Source organism: Mobula birostris, chromosome 10 (assembly GCF_030028105.1).
Source record: "Mobula birostris isolate sMobBir1 chromosome 10, sMobBir1.hap1, whole genome shotgun sequence".
NCBI classification, from domain to species: domain Eukaryota; kingdom Metazoa; phylum Chordata; class Chondrichthyes; order Myliobatiformes; family Myliobatidae; genus Mobula; species Mobula birostris.
Genome location: NC_092379.1, coordinates 106,643,410 through 106,669,530, shown reverse-complemented (window position 1 = coordinate 106,669,530; position 26,121 = coordinate 106,643,410). Strand labels below are relative to the sequence as shown.

The 26,121-nt window shown below is 41.4% G+C and overlaps 1 long non-coding RNA gene across 1 annotated transcript in view; it reads right to left on the bottom strand.

Annotated features, from left to right (window-relative positions):
• Positions 1 to 6,558: 6,558 nt before the first annotated feature.
• The window catches only part of LOC140204569 (uncharacterized), a 97,154-nt gene continuing 77,591 nt past the window's right edge, over positions 6,559 to 26,121 (bottom strand). The window contains exons 2-3 of the long non-coding RNA XR_011887672.1: positions 15,949 to 16,057; positions 6,559 to 6,622 (exon numbers count right to left, since the gene is read on the bottom strand). This is a non-coding gene — a long non-coding RNA (uncharacterized lncRNA). The remainder of the gene's footprint in view (positions 6,623 to 15,948; positions 16,058 to 26,121) is intronic.

Sequence of the window (26,121 nt, the reverse complement as noted above, 5' to 3'; positions counted from 1 at the left end):
TTCAGAAACTCACCCATGGCATGAATTTCACCCGGTTTCAATCTTCTGCCACTAAAGGCTCAGAAATAATAACTTTTCCACACTGTGATTTTGCAAATTGTTTAACATCATTTCTCCCACATAGAATTTTTGCAAGTTAAATCAGGTTTATGTGCTGAAAGCTTAGAAAGGTTTTCTCACCTTTAGAGTCTGTCCACTGCTAGTTCTATCAATTTAAACCTGATATGCCAGGGAAGTTCATGATAGGAGCTCCTAAAAGCTTGCCAGTTCTAAAACAAATAGTGCCTGTTCTCATGTTTTGGCATCGAAGAAGAAATGCTCTTATCCACTTATTACTTGGCGATGCATGTTCAACACACACTTTGAGCAGAAGGGATTGGACTGTCACCACCCATGGCGACAACCTCCAATGTAGCTGAACCCACTGTTTCCACCATAGTGGGTGCACGATCAGTCTTCCATAGAGTGAAGCTGCAGGGAGTATATGGCCTGGATAGTGTCCCTGACGGTGATCCTCGATCCTGTATGGATCAGCTGGAAGGATTTTTGCAGACATTTTTAATCTCTCCCTAGTTCAGTCTGAGGTTTCCATCTGCTTTAAGAAGATCACTATCATCCCAGTATCTAAGAAAAATAAGGTAATATGCCTTAATGGCTACCTGGCTCTGAAATTCCTCCATAATGAAGTGCCTTGAGAGGCTGATCATGGCACACATAAACTCCAGCCTTCCAGATAACCTCAACCCACTGCAATTTGCCTACCTTCCAATCAGGTTTAGGCAAATGCCATCTCCATGCCCTACCTCCATCTCTGGAGCATTTGAATATTAAAGACACTTTTGTTAGATTATTGCTTATTGACAGTAGGTCTACCTTCAGCACGATAACTCCAAGCAAACTCATCTTCAGGAATTCATGGACCTGGACTCAACAACTCCATTTTCAACTTCCTGACCAACAGATCGTAGTTGGAAAAGATGGTCAATTCTATAACCTACAGATTCACTTTCAAGGACTCTACAACTTGAGCTCAGTATTTTTTTTTAGCTCATTTTGTCTTCTTACGTACATTGGCTGTTTGTCAGGGTTTGTTGATTTACATATAGTTTATCATAAATTCTATTGTATTTCTCTTTTTCCTGTAAATGCCTGTGAGAAAATGAATCTCAAGTCCACAAGTGATAACGTAAATGTATTTTCATATTAAATTTACTTTGAACTTTAGAACTTGTAAAGCTCTGCTACAATTATTCTCAACATTGGTGCCTCATGCTCATTCACCTGCTCTACTCCATATACACACATGTCTGCATGGCCAAATGCTGCTCTCATTCCATCTGTAAGATGTCACTTCAGTAGGGCATTTCTCAAAAAGCAGTGAGTTGGAGAAGAGGAAGGAAATCAAGTGTCATGACAAAAATCTTTCCCTCAATGTCAGCAAAACAGAAAAGAAGGGAGGCGGTCCACATGCTGTTTGCATCAACAATGCTGAGTTCGAGAGCTTCAAGTTCCTGAGAGTGAATATTACCAATATCTTCCCCCTCATCTAACCGCGCAGAAACCATGATCAAGACAGCTCACCAGCACCTCTACTTCGACAGAAGGCTAAAAAAATTTGGCATGCCCACTTTGCCCTCAACAATTTTTATCAATGATCCACAGAAAGCATCCTAATTGGATTCATCACAGCTTGATATGGCAAATTTTATGCCCGAGATCACAAGGAACTGCAGAGAATTGGGGACGCAGCTCAGTACATTGATGAAACCAGTCCCCTCCATGGACTCTGTGTATACTTCTTACTGCCTTAGTAAAGCAGACAGCATAATCAAAGGCCTGTTTCTGTGCTGTTGTGCTTCATGACTCCATTACTCTCCAAGCAAGGTCTTGAGAGATTGAGATCAAAATAATTTTTACATTTGGTTCTGTCTCATTAAATTCTGCCAGTGGAAAGCTGTAGGAAATAATGTAGCCTGGAGGCTTCCTGTTGACACCAGGTAGGTGGTAGAAGTTGTGCTGCACTGTGACCCCTTGTTTGGAAAGAAGTTATGAGTAGCAGGAGTCTGTGTTATAGGTGGCCATGTGGTTTCCTTGTGGGGTCCAGAGATCATTGCTGCTCCTCCAGGATGCATGTATAAAGTAAAAGTCATATAATGTATGAGGATTTTTTCTTGCCCCAGGTCCTCCTCTAGCTGGTTATACTCAACAAAAAAAAAGGCGATTGTGGCTCCTCTTCATATGTTAAAACTATACCAGGGAAGCTAATACTGATAGTGGTTCTCACTGGTCAGAGGTAAAGAAGGATTCTGACAGTTTGAGACAATCTTCAATACAGAGAAAGTGGTAAAAAGATTCTCTCATCGGATCAGTGAGTTAACCTGGACGAAATGAATTAACAGTAGTTTGGATTCTGCTGAATGGGTACGATTAAACAGAACTAGTAAAGAGGAGCTTTGGTAGAAATATTCAAAATTAGGGATGGAGTTTGATAAGATAAATTTCACAAATCTATTACACTTGTCAGCAAAGTAGAAACTAAATGGGATATGTTTACCATAACAAAACAAAGAGGGGAAATAAGTCTGAACAAATTGTGGGGCACTTCCGCTTCAAGCAGAAAAACACGGCCATAAATTGAAAAACAAAAAAAATATGGATGTTGAGAATCTAAAATAAAAAACAGAGAACGCTCAGAGTACTCAGTGGGTTAGGAAGTGTCAATGGAATGAGAAACAGTCAACATATCAGGTCAATGACAGTCCACCACAACTGATATCTGAAGAAAGGTCACCAAAGTGAAATGTTAACCCTATTTCATGATTGCTGCCTGACCTGCTGAGTGTTTCCAGAATCTTCTGTTTTTTTTTAAATATTCTCCTACCACCTCTTTACTCACATTTTTAAGGTAAAAATTATTGGTGGAGATAAATATGTTATCTGTTATCCTGTTTGATCATTTCAGATTTTTTTGTGTTTTCTTGTAATGCAATAAAAACCTATCCAAGCTCCTCTCTTGTGGAACTAGCCAAATCATAAGAATCAATTATGCAATGTTTGATTGTTCTAGCCTCTTCTGGTAACTGCTGTAAAATTTCAATCAGTGACACATCCCTTGTGTTCCAGCTCCAATTGAATCCTGGGTAATTTGTCTTGGATACTTTCTTCTCCAATTAATAAGGACATGGTTCAGAGAGCAATTGCAGCAATATTTAAGGTCAATATTTTTAATGCTTCATTAGATCTGGGGCCCAGATGATTCAGGGCTTGACAGTAATTAACTTTGCAATTGCAGAATGTGTAACTAATTGTGAATCATAATCTTCCTCGCAAATCCTTTCATCCCCCTATAACCATGAAGTATGTGACAATTAGTGTTTTGTTTAAGAATATGATTTATTTTATGTTACAGTGTTAATTAGTAAACTTAATTATGAGTGTTTGTGTGTCGGGGGTGTGTGTTTGTGGTTTGTGTGTGTGCGTGTGTGTGTGTGTGTGTGTGTGTGTGTGTGTTTAGTGTGTATTTTTGTGCATCTGTTTGCATTTGATTTTCTGTGATGGGAGTTGAGTTCTTTAATTATTTTACTTTATTCAACATTCTCAGCACCCACAACCAGGGTTTCTCCCTCTGATTTTTCTCAAAGATATTCCCTTCTGCTAATTACAGTTCCAGTCACTTTGACCCTTTAGGAACCTTAACAGTTCTTCATATACTGTATATCCTCCAGTAAAAAGTGTGGGCAGGAAACGTGAGTATCTGAGACTGAGGTCGGTGACGGAGCTGAGATTGAGCAAAGCTCAACAAGTCACAATATCCACCAGGGTCACTGATCAGTGATCACGAATGGGATCATTTAAACTAAAGAGGAAAAGCTGTGAGTAAATGATTGTTAGGTTGATTATCACCTTTACAAAGTGGTCTGAAGAACTTGAGTATACTTTTAAAACGTCATTATTTCATTCCTCTCACCTCCAACAAGGTCTTTATTTGTGGTGACAAGGCTCTGCAGATTTTCTGGTCCAGCAACCTCCACTTCAGGTTCTGGCTCAGATGAGATAATCACCATGGTTCAAAGTTCAAAGTTCAAAATAAATTTATTATCAAAGTGCATATATATGTCTCTATATACAATCTTGAGATTCATTGTCTTGTGGGCATACTCAATAATTCTATGGAATAATAACCATAACAGAATCAATGAAAGACCGCACCAACTTGGGTGTTCAACCAGCATGCAGAAGACAACAGACTGAGTAAATACAAAAAGGAACAAAAATAATAATGATAATAATAATAATAATAATAATAAATAAACAAGAAATATCAAGAACATGAGATGAAGAGTCCTTGAAACTGAGTCCATTGTTTGTGGGCTCATTGATGGGGCAAGTGAAGTTAAGTGAAGTTATTCCCTTTGGTTCAAAAGCCTGATGGTTTCTTATACTGGTGGTGTGAGTCCTAAGGCTCCTGTACCCTTTTTCTGATGGCAACAGTGAGAAGAGAGCATATCCTGGGTGGTGGTGGTCCCTGCTGATAGATGCTGCTTTTCTGTGACAGCATTTAACGGAGATGTGCTCAATGGTGGGGAGGGCTTTACCTGCGATGGACTGGGCAGTATCCACTCTTTTTGCAGGAGTTTCCATTCAAGAGCACTCGTGCTTCCATACCAGGCTGTGATGCAGCCAGTCAATATACTCTCCATCACACATCTACAAAAGCTTGTCAAAGTTTCAGATGTCATGCTGAATCTTCACAGACTCCTACAGAAGTAGAAGCACTTCTGTGTTTTAGTCATAATTGCACTTATGTGCTGGGCCCAGGGTAGATACTCTGAAATAATAATACCAAAGAATTTAAAGTCGCTAACCCTCTCCACATCAGATCCTCCAATGAAGGCTGGCTCACAGACTCTGGTTTCCTTCTCCTGAAGTCAATAATCAGCTCCTTGGTCTTGCTGACATTGAGTAAGAGGTTGTTGTTATGGTACCATTCAGACAGATTTTCAATCTCCCTCCAGTATGCTGATTCATCACCACCTTTGAGTCATCCCACAACAGTGGGATAATCAACAAACTTGAGTAAGGCATCAGAGCTATGGCTTTGCCATACAGTCCTAAGTGTAAAGTGTGTAGAGCAGGGGGCTAAGCACACAGACTTGAGGTGTACCTGTGCTGATTGAGATTGTGGAGGAGATGTCGCCAATCCTAACTGACTGGGGGTCTGCTAGTGAGGAAATCAAAGATTCAATTGCAGAAGGAGGTATTGAGGCCAAGGTCTTGGTTCTGAATGCTGAGCTGTAGTCGATAAAGAGCATCCTGATGTATACATTTTTGATGTCCGCATGTTCCAAGGTTAAGTGAAAAGCCAGTGAAATAGCATCTTCTGTGGACCTGTTGCTCCGGTAGGCAAATTGGAACAGATCTAAGTTGCTTCTCAGGCAGAAGACGCAATGTTTCATCACCAACCTTTCAAAACAATTCATCATTGTGTATGTTCAAACTTCAAAGTAAAATTTATTATCAGAGTACATACATGCCACCTCATGCAACCCTGAGATTCCTTTTCCTGTGGGCATACTCAGCAAATCTATTGAATAGTAACTGTAAACAGGATCAGTGAACAACAAACTGTGCACGTGCAAATAGAAACAAATAGAAGTAAATAACACAAGCATGAAATAGCAAGATAAAGAATCCTTAAAGAGAGATCATTGGTTGTGGAAACACCAGAAATAGAATGAGAGTAGTTATCCCCTTTTTGTTCACAGCCTTGATGGTTGAGTGGTAGTAACTATTCTTGAACCTGGTGGTGTGAGTCCTGAGCCACTTGCACCTTCTACCTGATGGCAGCAGTGAGAAAAGAGCATGGCCTGGGTGGTCGGGATCTTTGATGATGGACGCTGCTTTTCTGTGGCAATGTTTCATGTAGATGTGCTCACTGGTTGGGAGGGCTTTACCCATGATGTACCGGGCTGAATCCACTACTTTTTGTCGGAATTTCTGCTTAAAAGCATTGGTGTTCCCATGCCAGGCCGCAATGCAACCAATCAATACACTTTCTACGGCACATCTATGGATTTTTGTCAAGGATTTTGATGACGTGCTGAATCCCCACTGTCTGCTAGGGAAGTAGAAGGACTGTTGTGTTTTTTTTGCAATTACCTTTATATGATGTGTCCAGAACAGGTCCTTTGAGATGGTGACACCCAGGAATTTAAAGTTACTGACCCTCTCCACCTCTGCTCCTCTGATGAGTACTCTCTCATGGACCTCTGTTTTCCCTCTCCTGAAGTCTACAATCGGTTCTTGGGTTTTGTTGGCACTGAGTGAGAAGTTGTTGCTATTCTACTGTGATTATCATTGAGACATGTCACCACACTCTTCCTGAGCACTGGTATAATTGAAGCCTGCTTAAAACTGCTGAAGTGAGAGATTAAAGATCTCAGTGAACACTCCAGCCAGTTGATCAGCACAGGTCTGAATGACTTACCCAGATACCTCTTCTGGAGATGGTATTAGAAATCATCTGCCTTATGAAATCCATCACAGATAATTTAACTTGCTATGATGTCACCATTTCAGAGAGTCTGGGATCCCAACCGACTCACCATTAAACATACGTGCTCTAAAAGTTAAGAGATGTATTAACAAAGTATTTTTGGACAGTTAAAAAGATCATGGCATTTTCCACTATTAAAGGTTTTTCTACTCTTGAGTACCAGGTATTTTAATTTGCAGATGATCTCTCACAGAAGATATTAACGTCCTCAATAATGATTATACCTTTTGTTTACTTGAGGAGTATAGTTGACCAGGTTGTTTTATACTCCAATCATGAGCAACTCATCCAAGCTCTGCTCAATAGTCGATGCTGCCCCCATGGATTTATTGTTAAATTTAGATAAAGGGTGCAACTTCAGAGGCAGAATGGGTAAACTATAGCACAGGGTATAACAACAGGCTACTCTGAGCAGAAATGTTCTGAATACAATCTGTGATTAATGAAATGTTTATCAGTATTTGTGGCTACAACATCTTGTTGAAGATGTGTGAGTAAAATTTGGAAGGAGTTCCTATGGATTAAATAACTTAAAATGCAGTAGGAGAAGTATGATAATTACAGACATTTCTTTAGCCACAGATAAGTCAGGCCAAAATTGTAATCAGTGCTGATCTGCAAAATGTTACGTGACCCCTGTGAGAGACATTGACATGGAATTGCTATCCAACATCTATACGGCTGTGTAAACATTGTTCAGATAACCATATTCAAGTTGCCAAGCAACTTTAAACCACCCTGCTAAATATTAGCACAGATCTGTACTTAATGCTGGTAACAATGTCAATAAACTTAGCTCATCTGAACAAGAATCAGAGATAACTGAAGAAAATGGTTAAACTAATTCATTATTTCTCACTCAATAACATCAAATTTTCAGGATGGAGAATATTTAATTGCTTGGAGCAAGGAAACTCCTGAACCATTGGTAGCATATAGTTATGTCAATACACCAGCAGTTTCATTGGCACCAACCTGCCTGCCAAGGCCCAAGGAAAAGCAAGGCACATTTCCTGAAGGAACGTACACTAACGAGGCTCACTCACAAGTTTGAACCAGGGAAAAGGATCTCACACTGACAGTAATTAAGGAGGTTGCGTAGGATTTACAAGTCAGATGCTATAGAGTGATACTTAATTTTTGAGTTATTTTCTCTTAGAGCTTATAGGTCTTCAGTTTCAAATATAATTGGGTGCAAAACAAGAGGTTCCTTTGCTTCTTTTAGGATGTTGTTTTGGCAGCACTGTCTATTGTTGGAAATATCACCATGCACCCCAATATTTATACAACCATCTCTTTTCAAACTGTGACATCTGATATTAGCGTCATCTCCCACTTTGCACTCCAGTGCACTGCTATCCCAAGACATGGAGTCTGCCTCACACAGGTATATGTCCTTCCAAGGTGATAGCGTAACATGACAAGTACTGTAAGCATTATGCTTTGCTTACTAAACAACAGGGAGTTATTAGCTGTATGAACACTGTCTTGACCTAATGTTTGCGTGGTTGTTACCACAAGCAGTGCGCCATTAAGTTCTGAGCTCATTATTTTTGCCTTAGTTCATGTATTGGTTTTCTATGTGCATTTATCTCAGTTTATTCCATAATTACTGGAGAGGTGCAATCACATATTGTTTAAATATACCTGACTGTCTCACTTGAAGTTGCCTGCGAGCAATAGATATGTTACTGATTGTGGCAACAAATTGACTGGAAACTTAGCTTCTTAGCTTAAAAAGAGTTTGGTTTTTTAGGTATTAGCGGAAGTTAAGTTTCTGCATCACCTTTTATCCACCCTGCAGAACATGCCCAAAGTTAATACCAGAGCCATGGCCTCTCCTGTCAGGAACTGAAGTGGGGTTCAAACCCACAAAACCAAATGTCACTAAGACGCAGGTTCTTAAAGAGATGAAGAGGGAAGTAAAAATAAATGGGAATCTGTAATGGGATCAGGGGATGGGATTGGATGGGGGTAGGGGTGATCCAAAGAGCTAGTTTGCCACCCAAGAAATAAAGGTGAAAATTCTCCAACCGGGTTTCTACATTTTCATTTGCTTATTTGTACTTCATCATGTTCTTCTAACCACATAATTTCAAGTCAGGGATCATCGAATAAAATAACATGCTGCTGGAAAGTCTTCCAAGCAGACGCAGGTTTATGAGGTTTTGCAAGGAGCAGAATTCACTCTAGCCATAGTTATGGTTTGTTTGACAACGTTGGCCATGATGGAGTGCAGGGAAGTTTAACTTTCCACTGAGCGCATGGATGAGATCGATGATTGAAGAGGGGAAGTGCTCATACACTAAAAGATCATTTAACATCACATATGGCCCTCAGTTCATATTCACATGTACAAAATCAGAATCAGGATCAGTTTTATTATCACTGTGTTATGATGTGAACTTTGTTTCTTCTCGGCATCAGCTCAATAGAAAGCCGTAAAATCACTATAAATTGCAAAATAAGTAATTAGTGCAAAAAAGGAATAACAATGTAGTGTTCATGGCTTCATAAACCATTCAGAAATCTGATAGCTGAAGGGAAGAAGCCATGTCTGAATTGTTGAACGTGAGTTTTCTGGCTCCTGTACTGACTGCTTTGATAGCGGTATTGAGAAGAGGGCATGTTCCAGATGGTGAAGGTTTAGAGTAATGGATGGTGACCTCTTAAGGCACCAACCTCTTGAAGAATTTTTGGATGGTGGAGTAGACTGCGCCTAGGATGGAGCTGGCTGACTGTATAACCCTCTACAGCCTCCAGCGATCCTGCGCATTGGCGCTGCCATTCTAGGCTGTGAGTCAGTATGGGTAGAAGGGTGGGTTGGCAAGTTTACAGATGACACAAAGATTGATGGTGTTGTGGATAGTGTAGATAATTGTTGAAAATTGCAGAGAGACATTGATGGGTTGCAGAAGTGGGCTGAAAAGTGGCAGATGGAGTTCAACCCGGAGAAGTGTGAGGTGGTACACTTTGGAAGGACAAACTCTAAGGCAGAGTACAAAGTAAACGGCAGGATACTTGGTAGTGTGGAGGAGCAGAGAGATCAGGGGGTACATGTCCACAGATCCCTGAAAGTTGCCTCACAGGTAGATAGGGTAGTTAAGAAAGTTTATGGGGTGTTAGCTTTCATAAGTCGAGGGATAGAGTTTAAGAGTCGCGATGTAATGATGCAGCTCTATAAAACTCTGGTTAGGCCACCCTTGGAGTATTGTGTCCAGTTCTGGTCACCTCACTATAGGAAGGATGTGGAAGCATTGGAAAGGGTACAGAGGAGATTTACCAGGATGCTGCCTGGTTTAGAAAGTATGCATTATGATCAGAGATTAAGGGAGCTAGGGCTTTACTCTCTGGAGAGAAGGAGGATGAGAGGAGACATGACAGAGGTATACAAGATATTAAGAGGAATAAATAGAGTGGATAGTCAGCACCCAGCACCTCTTCCCCAGGGCATCACTGCTCAATACAAGAGGACATGGCTTTAAGGTAAGGGGTGGGAAGTTCAAGGGGGATATTAGAGGAAGGTTTTTTACTCAGAGAGTGGTTGGTGCATGGAATACCCTGCCTGAGTCAGTGGTGGAGGCAGATACACTAGTGAAATTTAAGAGACTACTAGACAGGTATATGGAGGAATTTAAGGTGGGGGGTTATATGGGAGGCAAGGTTTGAGGGCCAGCACAATAATGTGGGCCGAACGGCCTGTACTGTGCTGTACTACTCTATGTTCTATGTTTTATGCTCTGCACTACACTATACATCCATAGCAAAATTCTTAGGTGATATACAAAAGCTACTCAAACTCCAAATAAATTTGAACTGCCAGCATGTGAATTGAACTGCATCAATGTGTTGGGCCTAAGATAGATACTCTGAGATGCTGACACCAAGGAAATTAAAGTTGGTCAGCTTTCCACCTCTGATCCCTCAATGACAATTGGTGCAAGTTCTCCCAACATTTTCTTCCAAAAGCTCACAATAAATTCCAGTAGGTTAGAATTCTCATAATTTCACCTGCAGAAGATCCACAAACAAAACTCAATCATTTTGCAATTTCACAAAATAAAATTAAACATATGGTATGGCAGTATATATTCATTGTACTCAACTTGAAATTTGCCTGCATACATTCCTTCGAACTAGATTTCAGAGGCAGAGTACAACATGCCTCACAACGATTAAATTCATGACAAGAGTTTTCAAAATAATTCTTGCTGCTGCTTGAATGCTGCCAATGGTTTTCCTTTGTTCAAGAAAGGTAATAGGGATAACCCTGGAAATTATAGACCAGTAAGTATTACGTCAGTGGTGGGCAAACTATTGGAGAGGATTCTTAGGGACAGGAATTGCAAGCATTTGAAAAGCAGGGTCTGATTAGGGATAGCCAACATGGCTTTCTGAGGTGCAGGTCATGGGTCACAAGCCTGACTGAATTTTTTGAGGAAGCGACAAAACATATTGATGAAGACAGAGCAGTGGATGTGGTGTATATGGATTTTGGTAATGCAGCTGACGAGGTTTCCCTTGGTAGGCTAATTCAGACAGTGCAGAGAACTGTTATAAGTGAAGCTTATTGTAGTGAATTTTTATAAATGTACCTTATTATTTGTTAACTTAGTTAGAGTAATATTGCCGTTGTGTTGTGTGTGAGTTATACGTACTGTGTTGTGCATCTTGGTCCAGAGGAATATTGTTCCATTTCATGGTATCTATGTATATAGTTGTGTGACAATTAACTTGAACTTGAATTTGAAAGTCAGGAGGCATGGAGTCCAGCGACTCTTAACTGTGTGAATTCAGAATTGGTAGAGGATGGTAGTAGGTTAAGCGTATTCTGCTTGGAGATCAGTGACCAGTGGTGTTCTGCAGGGATCTGTTCTGGGATCCCTGCTTTTTTTGATTTTTATAAATGACTTGGTTGAAGAAATGGAAGGGTAAGTTAGTAAGGTTACAGATGACACAAAGCTCAGTAGCGTTGTGGATAGTGTAGAAGGTTGTCGTAGGTTAAATTGAGTCATTGGTAGGATGTAGAGCTGGGCAGGTAAGTGGCAGATGCAGTTCAACCTAGTATTCACTTAGGAAGATCATACTTGAAGGCAGACTCCAGGGTTAATGGCGGGGTTCTTAGCAGTGAGGAGGAAAAGTGTCCTTGTCCATAAACTCCTCAAAGTCACAGAGCAATTTGATAGGTTGATTAAGAAGGCTTATGATGTGTTAGTCATCATTAGATGGGGTACTGAGTTCAAGAGCTGTGAGATACTGTTGCAGTTTTATAAATCAGGTGACTCTGTACTTGCAGTATTATGTTCAGTTCTAGTCGCCTCATTATTGGAAGGATATGGAAGCTTTAGAAAGGGTACAGAGTAGATTTACTAGGATGCTGCCTCAGACATGAACATGTTTTATGAGGATAGGATGAGCATCCGGGATCTTTCTGATTGCGTCCACGATATCCTGAAGTGGGAAGGAGAACAGCCAGAGGTTGTGGTACATATTGGTACCAACAACATAGGTAGGAAAAGCAAGGAGGTCGTGAAAGCAGACTACAGGGAGTTAGGAAAGAAGTTGAGAAGCAGGACCACAAAGGTAATAATCTCGGGACTACTGCCTGTGCCACGTGACAGTGAGTATAGGAATAGAATGAGGTAGAGGATAAATGCATGGCTGAGGAATTGGAGCGGGGGCAGGGATTCAGATTTCTGGATCATTGGGACTCCTTTTGGGGCAGGTGGGACCTGTACAAAAAGGATGGGTTACACTTGAATCCCAAGGGGATCAATATCTTCGCGAAGAAGTTTGCTAAGGCTATTGGGGAGAGTTTAAACTAGAATTGCTGGGGGGTAGGAACCGAACTGAAGAGATGGAGGAAGAGGCAGTTGGCTCACAAATAGAGAAAGCTTGGAGACAGTGTGAGAGGGAGGATAAGCGGGTGATAGAGAAGGGACGTACTCAGGTCAATGGTTTGAGATGTGTCTATTTTAATGCAAATAGTATTATGAACAAAGTGGATGAGCTTAGAGCGTGGATCAGTACTTGGAGCAATGATGTCGTGGCCATTACGGAGACTTGGATGGCTCAGAGGCAGGAATGGTTACTTCGAGTGCCAGGCTTTAGATGTTTCAGAAAGGACAGGGAGGGAGGCAAAAAAGGTGGGGGTGTGGCACTGCTGATCAGAGATAGTGTCAGGGCTGCAGAAAAGGAGGAAGTCATGGAGAGATTGTCTATGGAGTCTCTGTGGGTGGAAGTTAGGAACAGGTAGGGGTCAATAACTCTGCTGGGTGTTTTTTATAGACCACCCAATTGTAACAGGGACGTCAAGGAGCAGATAGGGAGACAGATTCTGGAAAGGTGTAATAATAACAGGGTTGTCGTGGTGGGAGATTTAATTTCCCAAATATCAATTGGCTTCTCCCTAGAGCAAGGGGTTTAGATGGGGTAGAGTTTGTTAGGTGTGTTCAGGAAGGTTTCTTGACACAATATGTAGATAAGCTGACAAGAGGAGAGGCTGTACTTGATCTGGTATTGGGAGATGGACCTGGTCAGGTGTCAGATCTCTCAGTGGGAGAGCATGTTGGAGACTGTGATCACAGTTTTAACCCCTTTACCATAGCATTGGAGAGGGATAGGAACAGATAGGTTAGGAGACAGTTTAATTGGAGTAAGCAGAAATATGAGGCTTTCAGGCAGGAACGTGGAAGCATAAATTGGGAACAGATGTTCTCAGGGAAACGTACAGAAGAAATGTGGCAAATGTTCAGGCGATATTTGTGTGGAATTCTACAGAGGTACATTCCAATCAGACAGGGAAAGGATGGTAGGGTACAGGAACCGTGGTGTACAAAGGCTGTTGTAAATCTAGTCAAGAAGAAAAGAAAAGCTTAAGAAAGGTTCAAAAAACTAGGTAATTATAGAGATCTAGAAGATTATAAGGCTAGCAGGAAGGAGCGGAAGAATGAAATTAGGAGAGCCAGAAGGGGCCACGAGAAGGCCTTGGCAGACAGGATTAAGGAAAACCCCAAGGCATTCTACAAGTATGTGAAGAGCAAGAGGATAAGACGTGAGAGAATAGGACCAATCAAGTGTGATAGTGGAAAAGTGTGTATGGAACCAGAGGAGATAGCAGAGGTACTTAATGAATACTTTCCTTCAGTATTAACTACGGAAAAGGATCTTGACGATTGTAGGGATGACTTTCAGCAGACTGAAAAGCTTGAGCATGTAGATATTAAGAAAGAGGATGTGCTGGAGCTTTTGGAAAGCATCAAGTTGGATAAGTCACCGGGACTGGACGAGATGTACCCCAGACTACTGTGGGAGGTGAGGGAAGAGATTGCTGAGCCTATGGCAATAATCTTTGCATCATCAATGAGGCCGGGAGAGGTTCAGGAGGTTTGGAGGGTTGTGGATGTTCTTCCCTTATTCAAGAAAGGGAGTAGAGATAGCCCAGGAAATTATAGGCAAGTGAGTCTTACTTCAGTAGTTGGTAAGTTGAAGGAGAAGATCCTGAAAGGCAGGATTTATGAACATTTGGAGAGGCATAATATGATTAGGAATAGTCATCATAGCTTTGCCGAAGGCAGGTTGTGCCTTACGAGCATGATTGAGTTTTTTGAGGATGTGACTAAACAGGTTGATATAGGTAGAGCAGTAGATGTAGTGTATATGGATTTCAGCAAGGCATTTGATAAGGTACCCCCTGCAAGACTTATTGAGAAAGTAAGGAGGCATGGGATCCTACGGGACATTGCTTTGTGGATCCAGAACTGGCTTGCCCACAGAGGCAAAGAGTGGTTGTAGATAAGACATATTCTGCATGGAGGTCGGTGACCAGTGGTGTGCCTCAGGGATCTGTTCTGGGACCTCTACTCTTTGTGATTTTTATAACTGACCTGGATGAGGAAGTGAAGGATAGGTTAGTAAATTTGTTGATGACACAAAGGTTGGGGGTGTTCTGGATAGTGTGGAGGTCTGTCAGAGGTTACAGCAGGACATTGATAGGATGCAAAACTGGGCTGAGAAGTGGCGGATGGAGTTCAACCCAGATAAGTGTGAAATGGTTCATTTTGGTAGGTCAAATATGATGGCAGAATGTAGTATTAATGGTAAGACTCTTGGCAGTGTGGAGGATCAGAGGGATCTTAGGACACTCAAAGCTGCTGTGCAGGTTGACTCTGTGGTTAAGAAAACTTACAGTTTAGGGGAGTTTAGGAGCAGAGAGGTAATGATGCGGCTATATAGGACCCCGGTTAGACCCCACTTGGGGTACTGTGCTCAGTTCTGGTCAGCTCACTACAGGAAGGATGTGGAACCAATAGAAATGGTGCAGAGGAGAACTACAAGGATGTTGCCTGGATTGGGGAGCATTCCTTATTAGAATAGGTTGAGTGAAATTGACCTTTCTCCTTGGAGAGACAGAGGTGAGAGGTGACCTGATAGAGGTGTATGAGGTAATGAGAGGCATTGATCGTGTGGATAATCAGAGGCTTTTTCCCAGGGCTGAAATGGCTAGCGCGAGAGTGTATAGTTTTAAGGTGCTTGGGAGTAGGTACAGAGGAGATGTCAGCGGTAAGTTATTTACGCAGAGAGTGGTGAGTGCGTGGAATGGGCTGCCGGCGACAGTGGTGGAGGCGGATACGACAGGGTCATTTAACAGACTCCTGGATAGGTACCTGGAGTTTAGAAAAATAGAGGACTATGGGTAACCCTAGGTAATTTCTAAGGTAAGGACATAATTGGCACAGCTTTGTGGGCCCAAGGGCCTGTATTGTGCTGTAGGTTTTCTATGTTTTCTATATTTTTTTCTAACATTGTGGGCTGAAGGGCCTGTATTGGCTGTTCTATGTTCTGTGCTTTCTTTAAAAATTGTTTAGCTTCTGTTCCCATTTGCCCAGTTTGATATTTTTCCTCCTCTTTTGTTTTTGTTTTTTCTCTTAGCTATGTCCCATCCATCAAGCACAATTGCTCTTGTAGAGGACAGAGTATAAGTCTGCTCCTTTAAAAATGAAATCCAAGTGAGAGTAATGTCCAGCAATTCTGTCCAAGGTGATTTTCTTAATCTATTTGAGAGAATGTTTCCGACCTACTTGCATATGATTCTTCTGCAAAAATGACAAACAAAACTGTTTCATTTACTTTTGGAATGTTCTGGTGATCATTTCCAAGCCCATCAGCATCCACTGGGGAATTGCATGCAAGGCAGAGGTTTGCCTGTTAGCATTTGAACAGTTGTTGCATGTTTCCTCCAATGCCAACTGACACTGGTGCTTTTGGGTGAAACATCTGCAGTCCACTCAGAAAATCACTAGAAGCACACTGGAAAGGGTTTTGGGGAAAAAAAGAAGCCATTAAAAGGTTTACACGAATACATTGGTGTTTTGCACATGGCATCTCCAAACCTTGCTGTCAGATGGTTAGCTTAGTGGACGTTTAATCAGAAGCACTCTCTTCACAGATCATGACCTCTTGATAAAGATGCATCTTGAGCAGCACACGGAAATCGCTGACCTGCAAATTAGTCGAAAATACAGATCTCACAAATTTTGCCCACCAATCAATGTGCAAAAATTAGACTTGCATGTTCGTCGTCAAGAGCTGGATGCAGAGCTCAAATTCTTCACATGGAGAAATAGTACAGACATGGTGGTGAGCAGCAAGTCTTCCTCCCTCCCAGTAGGTTTATAACAGGCCCTTCCAGCCCTTTGAGCTGTGCTACCCAGCAATCTCCAGATTTATTCCTAGCCTAATCACGGGACAATGTACAATGACCAATCAACCTACCATACAGTATGTCTTTGGACTGTGGGAGGAAACCGGAGCACCCAGAGGAATCTCATACAGATATGGGTAGCAGCGGGATTGTGGAGCAGATAATGTGGCAACTATGAGCACATCATCTAAGCCAGGGGTTCCCAACCTAGGATTCATGGACTCCTTGGTCAATGGCGTAAAAAAGGTTGGGAACCCCTGATCTAGGTGTTCCAGGGTGCATGTGTAATTCAATAATGCTGATTTTAGCATACTTTTTCTTAATCTTCAGGAGATTAGAATAGATGTCAGTGGTTTCCAAAAAAAATGTCAAACTCTAACCTCTAGGCAATGAAGTCATCCTACCCAACATCTGGCTAATAGAATCCTCAAAGCTGGCAAGCCTTGGCAAGAGTTAGAGAATGATACATATATATATTATTTCAAATATAATGGGCTGAGGAGGGAAGGGCTTAAAAGACTTAAGGGAACAAAAACTGAAAGGTGTTACTAATTTTTAAAAGCTTGTAGATTGCAGGAGCGACAAAAAATGAAGTAATCTGCAGACACTAATCCAGGAAAGACTACTTTGGAACAGGAAGATGCAAATGAAATAAGAATATGAATATGACAGATATCTACTAAAAAGTTTTGCGGAATAAGAGAAATTTATGAATATACTTAAATTACAGGAGTTAGTTGCAATCCAGAATTCTGTCCTATTGTCCTCCTTTCCTGAAAGGTAAAAAAGACAAAGAAAGTAATTGCAACTTACAAAGACCATTTCAAATAATGAGCCTACAAGAACCTCAGATCACGTGTGTGTTGCGCAGCTGCTAAAATGAAATGTCAGCACACCAAGGATATCATACAGTCACAAGGAGACATGAAGGAGAATTCAAGATGCCACAGTACACAGTGAGAGTTAGACTCAAGCCCAGAAGGAGAAACTGGAAGTTATTTTGCATTTATTAATCAAGGAAGTATAAAGCAAAACACTGGAAATGTGAAGCAAAATAGAACAGGCCAAAAACACAGATTGCAAAGTCAAAGAACAGGAAGTTGCAGAAGAGGAGGAAGACTTCTGCAAAAGACTTCAGTGTTGCTCTACGCTCCACAGATTCTCACTAATCCACATCATACTTCCGCCCTTAAAACTTTAGTTTTATGTGGGTGAAGTTAGAGAAGTGAGGTACATAATCTAATAACTTTGGATCATAATATTTATGATATCATCGCACTAGAAGTGTTATAGACTGGAACCTGTACCTGAAAGATGGTTTCAATATGGAGTAACAGATCTGGGGAATGGACTAACTAAAAGAGAAACATGTGGGATATTTAATAACATTAAGAAAGATTAATTATTTGGTTGTCCATGTTTCAGCAGAATTAGAAATAAAGGACTCAATGAATCCAAAAAAGGAAATGGGATAAAATAAACCAGTAAGGAAAAGGACTACAAATAAAAGTAGTGAAATAGAGATACTGACAGTAATCTCATTTGTGTAAAGATATTAAATATCACTGTGATCTAGTTGAGGAGCTTAGATTATTTATTTATTGAAATAAAGTATATCCTCGAGAGGCTTACTGGCTGAAAATTCACTAAGAGGCTCAGGTAGGGTTTACAACTTAAAATAAATGTTGAAGTTCCAATGTCCTCTATTGCTCACAGTGTATATCAGGATGTAGAATCATATTATCTAATTTTATATCCAGCAAATCAATCTTTTTAACAAGCCATTCCCACAACTCACTGCATGAACAAAAATAAAACCCTCACAAATGTTTCCTCTGAGAATACCAGATACCTGTGTGCTACAAAACTGAATCTAATCATTGGAATAAGATGTTTTTATATGGAATATTAGATATTTATGTGACCTTATAAATTGGAATTGAATCAATAGGTTTATAGTTCTGCAAATATATTTTCACCGACATGTTGGTTCTTTTAGGGTATAGTGGATGACTAATGGTACTAGATATTAAGGAAATCAAGATATATAAATGTTATGCAGAACAATAGTACTGAGTTAAAAGATCAACTATGATCTTGATCTTGATGAAGAGTAGAGAAGGCTTATGGGGCCAAGTGGCATACTCCTATTTGTAGTGTTCTTATGTTATTAAATGTCACTAGTTTGCTATGCAATAATCAGGATGTATCTTCTATAGCAGGTGTATAATATTAGGCAGAAATATAATCTGGGGAATTAAATTCATATGCACAAATTATCAGAATAGGACTCTGTCTGAAATTTCTGACAATTTTTGTGCTTTGTGCTTCCCTGCCCATCTATCATTCTATATATAGCCTGCAAATAAAGCTGTTACTTTTCTGCACTGATTTTAGCCTACTTTTCCGTAATAGAGCCAGACAGTTATTAAGAGGGTGATTGCACAGGGTTAAAGAAACATTTTCTTACATCCGTGCACATGGAGTTCCTTTAAAAAAATTCAGATCAATCTGCCCTCAATTTTCAAATAATGATCGGTATTGATTCATACTCAAACCATATATGTGTTTCTGAATAGTCAGCCTACTGACACTAAAACTCTGCTGCATCACATTCATGAGTAATTGACTCTGTGAGGCTATACAGCCAGAGGGTAACATATTCTAGTATTTGCTGCATATCTCAGAGCTGGCAAGCAAAAACTGTTTGTTCAAAATTATCACTGAGCTTTACAAGACTACACAATCTAGCTGCCAAGCTAGAAAATAATTTTATATCCTCTGGGGTTTGTCTGTACAACTCATTTTCTATATTGTGTATCAACTCAACTTTAAACAATGATAGTACCCATACAGACATAGCAGAATTTATTAATGAATGATAAGGAAGAGAAATTGTTCCCTTGAGAAAATATGTAAAAAAAAAACAGATATGCAAACTTGCAAAGAAGGACTGGACCACCTCAGATAGGTATGATCTTGAAGTTTTTTATGGGGTTGTCTAGGTACATGTTCTTACTGGAGTCAAAATTTTTAGGATACTGAATTCCAAGGGCCTGGTCCCAGATATATTCCTATGTGACTGGTCTAGACTGCTATGGGTGTCTGCAAATATTTGGAGAGTGACAGGAAGGATAAAGGTGCCAAATCTCATTTGGTTCTTATTGAGGGAAGAATCCACAAGCTGATTTTTTAAAATTACAATACCAAACAGGTGTCCGCTCAAATGGATATTTGCATCCTTCACAACCTCAGCACTTGGAGTTTCTCCATCGGATTACAGTGTAAATAAAATGAAGATGCATTTAAAACAAGAAATTAGTTATAGAACTTGTAAGATTTCTCAAGGACAAGCCAAAAAAACCCAGAAATTTGAGCTGGGACATTCTTAATCTGTTTCCCATGGGATTCAACAACTATACTGCCCAGAATAATACTAGGCCTTTCAGATTACTAAGGATTATGTTAATTATTCTGCAAATTAAATTTTGTGTCCTTACTGATATTGTTCATTTCACTAAATATAAATTCAGTAGACAATAGGTGCAGGAGTAGGCCATTCGGTCTTTCGAGCCAGCACCGCCATTCACTGTGATCATGGCTGATCATCCACAATCAGTATCCAGTTCCTGCCTTATCCCTATAACCTTTGATTCTGCTATCTTTAAGAGCTCTATCCATCTCTTTCTTGAAAACATCCAGAGATTTGGCCTTCTGGGGCAGCACATTCCACCTATCCACCACTCTCTGGGTGAAAAAGTTTTTCCTCAGCTCCATTCTAAATGGCCTACCCCTTATTCTTAAACTGTGGCCTCTGGTTCTGGACTCACCCGTCAGCGGGAACATGCTTCCTGCCTCCAGCGTGTCCAATCCCCTCATAGTCTTATATGTTTCAATCAGATCCCTTCTCATCCTTCTAAATTCCAGTGTATAAAAGTCCAGTAGCTCCAGTCTTTCAACATATGGCAGTCCCACCATCCCGGGAATTAACCTTGTGAACCTACATTGCACTCCCTGAATAGCAAGAATGTCCTTCCCCAAATTTGGAGACCAAACCTGCACACAATTCTCCACGTGTGGTCTCACCAGGGCTCTGTACAGCTGCAGAAGGACCTCTTTGTGTTATGAAGGCCAGCATGCCATTAGCTTTCTTCACTGCCTGCTGTACCTGCATGCTTGTTTTCAGTGACTGGTGTACAAGAACACCTAGATCTCGTTGTACTTCCCCTTTTCCTAACTTGACTCCATTTAGATAATAATCTGCCTTCCTGTTCTTACCACCAAAATGGATAATCTCACATTTATCCACATTAAACTGCATCTGCCATGCACCCGCCCATACACCCAGCCTGTCCAAGTCACCCTGCATTCTCATAACATCCTCCTCACATTTCACACTGCCACCCAGTTTTGTGTCATCTGCAAATTTGCTAATGTTACTTTTAATCCCTTCATCTAAATCATTAATGTATATTGTAAACAACTGCGATCCCAGCACTGAACCCTGCGGTACCCCACTGGTCTCCGCCTGCCATTCCGAAAGGGACCTGTTAATCGCTACTCTTTGTTTCCTGTCAGCCAGCCAATTTTCAATCCATGTCAGTACTCTGCCCCCAATACCATGTGCCCTGATTTTGCCCACTAATCTCTTATGTGGGACTTTATCAAAGGCTTTCTGAAAGTCCAGGTACACTACATCCACTGGCTCTCCCTTGTCCATTTTCATAGTTACATCCTCAAAAAATTCCAGAAGATTAGTCAAGCACAATTTCCCCTTCGTAAATCCATGCTGACTCGGACCTTTCCTGTTACTGGTATCCAGATGTGTCGTAATTTCATCTTTTATAATTGACTCCAGCATCTTTCCCACCACCGACGTCAGGCTAACCGGTCTATAATTCCCTGTTTTCTCTTTCCCTCCTTTCTTGAAAAGTGGGACAACATTAGCCACCCTCCAATCCACAGGAACTGATCCTGAATCTATAGAACATTGGAAAATGATTACCAATGAATCCATGATTTCTAAAGCCACCTCCTTAAGTACCCTGGGATGCAGACCATCAGGTTCTGGGGACTTATCAGCCTTCAGATCCAACAGTCTATCCAACACTATTTCCTGCCTAATATAAATTTCCTTCAGTTCATCCATTACCCTGGGTCCTTTGGCCACTATTACATCTGGGAGATGTTTGTGTCTTCCCTACTGAAGACAGATCCAAAGTACCTATTCAACTCGTCTGCCATTTCCTTGTTCCCCATAATAAATTCACCCTTTTCTGTCTTCAAGGGCCCAATTTTGGACTTAACTATTTTTTTCCTTTTCACATACCTAAAGAAGCTTTTACTATCCTCCTTTATATTCTTACCTTTGTACCACATTTTTTCTCCGCGTATTACCTTTTTAGTTATCTTCGTTTAATTCACTGGATAGTGGACAACAAAGGGAATGCCAATAATTTAATAAAATTCCACAGTGGTTAAATGAAGAGGTCAGCACATAAGCAAATATCTATTAGTTGTTTTCTATTGTTCAATGAAGCTCAGAGTGCAAATACTGATTATTGGCACTTAATCTGACGTTGTGGTATATAATATACACTCAGTGGCCACATTAGTAAGTACATCATTACATGTACATGTTAATGTAAATATCTAATCATCCAATCATGTGGCAGCAACTGAATGCATAGAAGTATGCAGACATAATCATGAGGTTCAGTTGTTGTCTAGACAAAACATCAGAATGGGGAAGAAATGTGATTTAAGGAACATTGACCGTAGAATGATTGTTGGTGCCAGATGGGGTGGTTTGAGTATCTCAGAAACTCTTGGTCTCCTGGGATTTTCACAGACAACAGTCTCTAGAGTTTACAAAGAATGGAGGAAAAAACAGAAAATAACCAGTGAGCAGCAGTTCTGTGGGCAAAAAACACCTAGTTAATGAGAATTGTCAGAAGAATAGCCAGACTGGTTCAAGCTGAGAGGATGCAATAACAACTCAAGTAAGCACACGTTACAACAGTAGCGGGCAGAATGGAATCTCTGAATGCACAACACAAACATTGAAGTGGAAGGGTTACAGCAGCAGAATACCTTGAACATACACTCCATGGCCACTTTATTAGATACAGACAGTGCCCAATAAAGTGGTCACTGAGTGTATGGTGTTCATGAATTGGATTCTAGGTCATAGTATTCAGATCTCATATCTATTGCACCATGATGTGTCTTGGAGCATCCTTGCCAATACTTAGCTGCCCTGAACACATTTGCTCCTCGGCTGACACCTTCAGAAAGTCTAACTGGCAGCTGATAAAGAGGTTGCTGAAGGGTCCAGGAACCACCGTAAAGGCAAGGTTTTAAAATAATCTACCATTATGTCACAATGGAAGCAAGAATAATATACTTTGTACCACATCTGTCCCAAAATAATCCTCAAAATTTTGAATCCAAGACTCTCTCCACAACATGAAACATCCTCTCCTCATCCACTGTATCAAGATCTTTTTGTTATGGTCCGGTCTGTGAAGTCCGCATTCTGGTTCACGGTCCGGTCTATCGACCCTTGCTGCATGTTTTCCTGTCTACCCTGTTTCTGTTCCTGTTGAGCACTAACTGAGGCAGCTGATTCTGGTTGGGGCTGGCTGCGTAAATACCTCCAGAGACCAGGGCGCGGCTGCTGGATTGTTCTTGTCCTTACTCCTTGCATCCCTTCCCATGCCTTTTGTTTCCTCGCCTGAAGCCCTGCCTTGTCTTGCCGGTAACTCTCGCCTCGCCTGAAGTTCTTGTCTCACCTTGCATTGCCTGAAGCCTTGCCTTGTCTTGCTGGTAACTCTCACCTCGCTCGAAGTTCTTGTCTCGCCTTGCATTGCCTGAAGCCTTGCCTTGTCTTGCTGGTAACTCTCACCTCGTCTCGCCCGCAGTTTTGTCCTGGAGCCACCCTGTACCTAGCTCCCTCCTGTCCCTTGCCTCTGTCGGGTAAGCCAGGCCAGATTGCTGTTATCCTGCGGTGGGTCCTATCCCTTCCTGTCCCTTGCTTTCGTTGGGTAAGCCAGGCCAGATTGCCGTTACCCTATGTTGGGTCCTGTCCCTTCCTGTCCCTTGCCTCCGTCGGGTAAGCCAGGCCAGATTGCTGTTACCCTGCGGTTGGTTCTGTCCCTTCCTGTCCCTTGCCTTCTTCGGGTGGAGATCTGCGCCCTGCCCAGGAGGAGCTTCAAGACCCCAAGCCTCTAGCCAGGCCTTGCCTCAAGTCTCTAGCCAAGCCTCGGCTCGAGTCTCTAGCCGAGCCGAGCCTTGAGTCTCTAGCGGAGCCTCGCCTTGAGTCTTTAGCTGTGCCTTGCCTCAAGTCTCTAGCTGAGCCTTGCCCCAAGCCAAGTTTCAAGGCCCCAAGACTCAAGCCTCTAGTCTAGCCTCGCTTCAAGTCTCTAGTCTCAAGCCTCGCCTCAAGTCTCTAGTCTCGTCTCTAGCCTCTAGTTTCAAGCCTCTGGTCTCAAGCCTCGCCTCAAGTCTCTGGTCTCTAGCGTCACCTCAAGTCTCAAGCCTGAAGACTCCATCCTTGTCCTGCCTGCAAGTCATGTCCTTGCCTAGTTCTGGGATCCGAGCCAGAGGCAAGACCCAGGTTCTGGGTCCTTGTCCAGTCTCTGGCTTGGACTCCAAGTCCTGGCTCCTAGCTCTCTTGTCCTGTCCTGTTCCAGGTTCCCGGTTTTCGTGTTCATGTCCTAGCCATCTCCCTGTATCCTAGTCCTGTCCCTAGTACTTCAGTGTCTGACAATATTCTTGTGGACCGGCCAATGTGTGTGGGGGGGGGAGGTGTTCAAGTTCAACAGTGCGTGACAGGGAATGAGGAAAGTTGCAGCTGACTCATATTGTTTCATATCGCCAAATCATATTGTTTCCTCACGGCCTGGTAGCACATGCTTTGCAGCCCAGTGGTTGGGGACCACTGCTTTAGTCCTTCTCCAATGCCAACACATCCCAAAATTTCTCACAACACTCCAATGTAGTCTGACCAATCCCTTATGAAGTCTCAGCATTGCATCCTTTCTTTTATATTCTAACCATCTCAAAATGAATGCTAACTTTGCCTTTGCCTTCTTTACCACTGGTTCAACCTGCAAGTTAACCTTAAGGGAATCCTGCATGAGACATCTCAAGTTCCTTTGCATCTCTGATTTTTGAATTTTCTCTCTATTTAGAAAATAGTCTATTCCCTTATTCCTTCTACCCAAGTACATGACCATACACTACACTGTCACTTTCTTTGCCCATGCTCTTAATCTGTCTAATTCCATCTGCAGGCTCCCTGTTCCCTCTACACTACCTGTCCCTGCACCTACCTTTATATTATTGGCAACCTTGACTACAACGCTATGACTCAGTCATTCAAATTATTGACATATATCATGAAATGTAGGACCGACTGCTGTGGAATACCAGTAGTCACCAGCAGCCAACCAGAAAAGGTCCCTTTCATTCCCACTCTTCCCCACCTGCCAATCAGCCAATCTTCCATCCATGCTAGTATCTTTCTTGTAATACAATGGGTTCTTACCAGTTTAGCAGCTTCATGTGCGTCACCTTGTCAAAAGTCTTCTGAAAATTCAGGTAAACAACATCCACTGACTCTACTTTATCTATCCTGTCTGGCATTCCCTTAAAGACTTCCAACAAATTTGTCAGGCAAGATTTCCCCTTAAGGAAACCATGCTGACTTTGGCTGATTTTACTATGTGCTCCCAGGTACCCTGAAACCTTATCTTTATTAATGGACCCCAACATCTTACCAATCTCTGAAGACAGGCAAACTAGCCTATAGTTTCCTGATTTTTACCTTCCTCCTTTCTTAAAGAGCGGAGTAGCATTTGCAATTTTCCAATCCTCAGGAACAATTCCAGAATTGAGTGATTTTGGAAGGTCACTTGTAATGCCTCCATAATCTCTTCAGTTACCTTTTTCAAAACCCTGGAGTGTAGTCCAGCTGATCTATGAGACTGATCTACCTTCAGACTTTTCAGCTTCCTATGCACATTCTCCTTAGTAATCGTAACTACACTCATTTGTATCCCCAGAACTCTTGAATTTCTGGCATACCGCTGGTGTCTTGAATAGTGAAGATGAGCACAAAAAATTTATTGAGTTCATTCACCATTCTTATTCCCCAATTGCTACTTCTCCAGCTTCATTTCCCAGTGGTCCAATATCCACTCTCACCTCTTTTTTTAGTGTTAGTATTTTTGAAAAGTCTTTTGGTATCCTCTTTTATATTTTGTCTAGCCTTCCTTCATATTTCATATTTTCTCTCATTTTTGCCTTCTGTTGATTTTTAAAAGCTTCCCAACCCTTCAACTTTCACTACTTTTTGCTATATTATATGCCCTCTCTTTTGCTTTTTCACTGTCTTTGACTTCCCAGAATGTAAGACAAGCTTTTCATTGTACCTTGGTACACATAACAATAATAAAACAATTCCAACTTGAATTCCATTTGAAAATGGAGAAGAGTCAGACAGAATTAAGACCCAAGATATCATGAATCATTCTCTCTGGACTACAAATATTAGAAGTCAAAGGTCCTCTGAAGAATGGAGGTGCTGATTTGTTAAGTGCTCTTTGAGGAGTTTGTCTCTGAGAGCTGGCAGTAAAATGTCTCTGAGCCTTGTTTCCTTATAATCATCCTCCTTTTCCTTTTGTAGTCGTCACTGCTGAGGTGATGACTACAGTTCTGTCTTCTTGATGATGATGTTGTGGAATATACTGTGGAGTGACATGTCTGGATTTAAAAATAACCCTTGCATCTACACAATGCCATTCACTACCCAGTATGTATATAGCAGAGTAACACAGAATGTCCTCTCTTCTCAGGC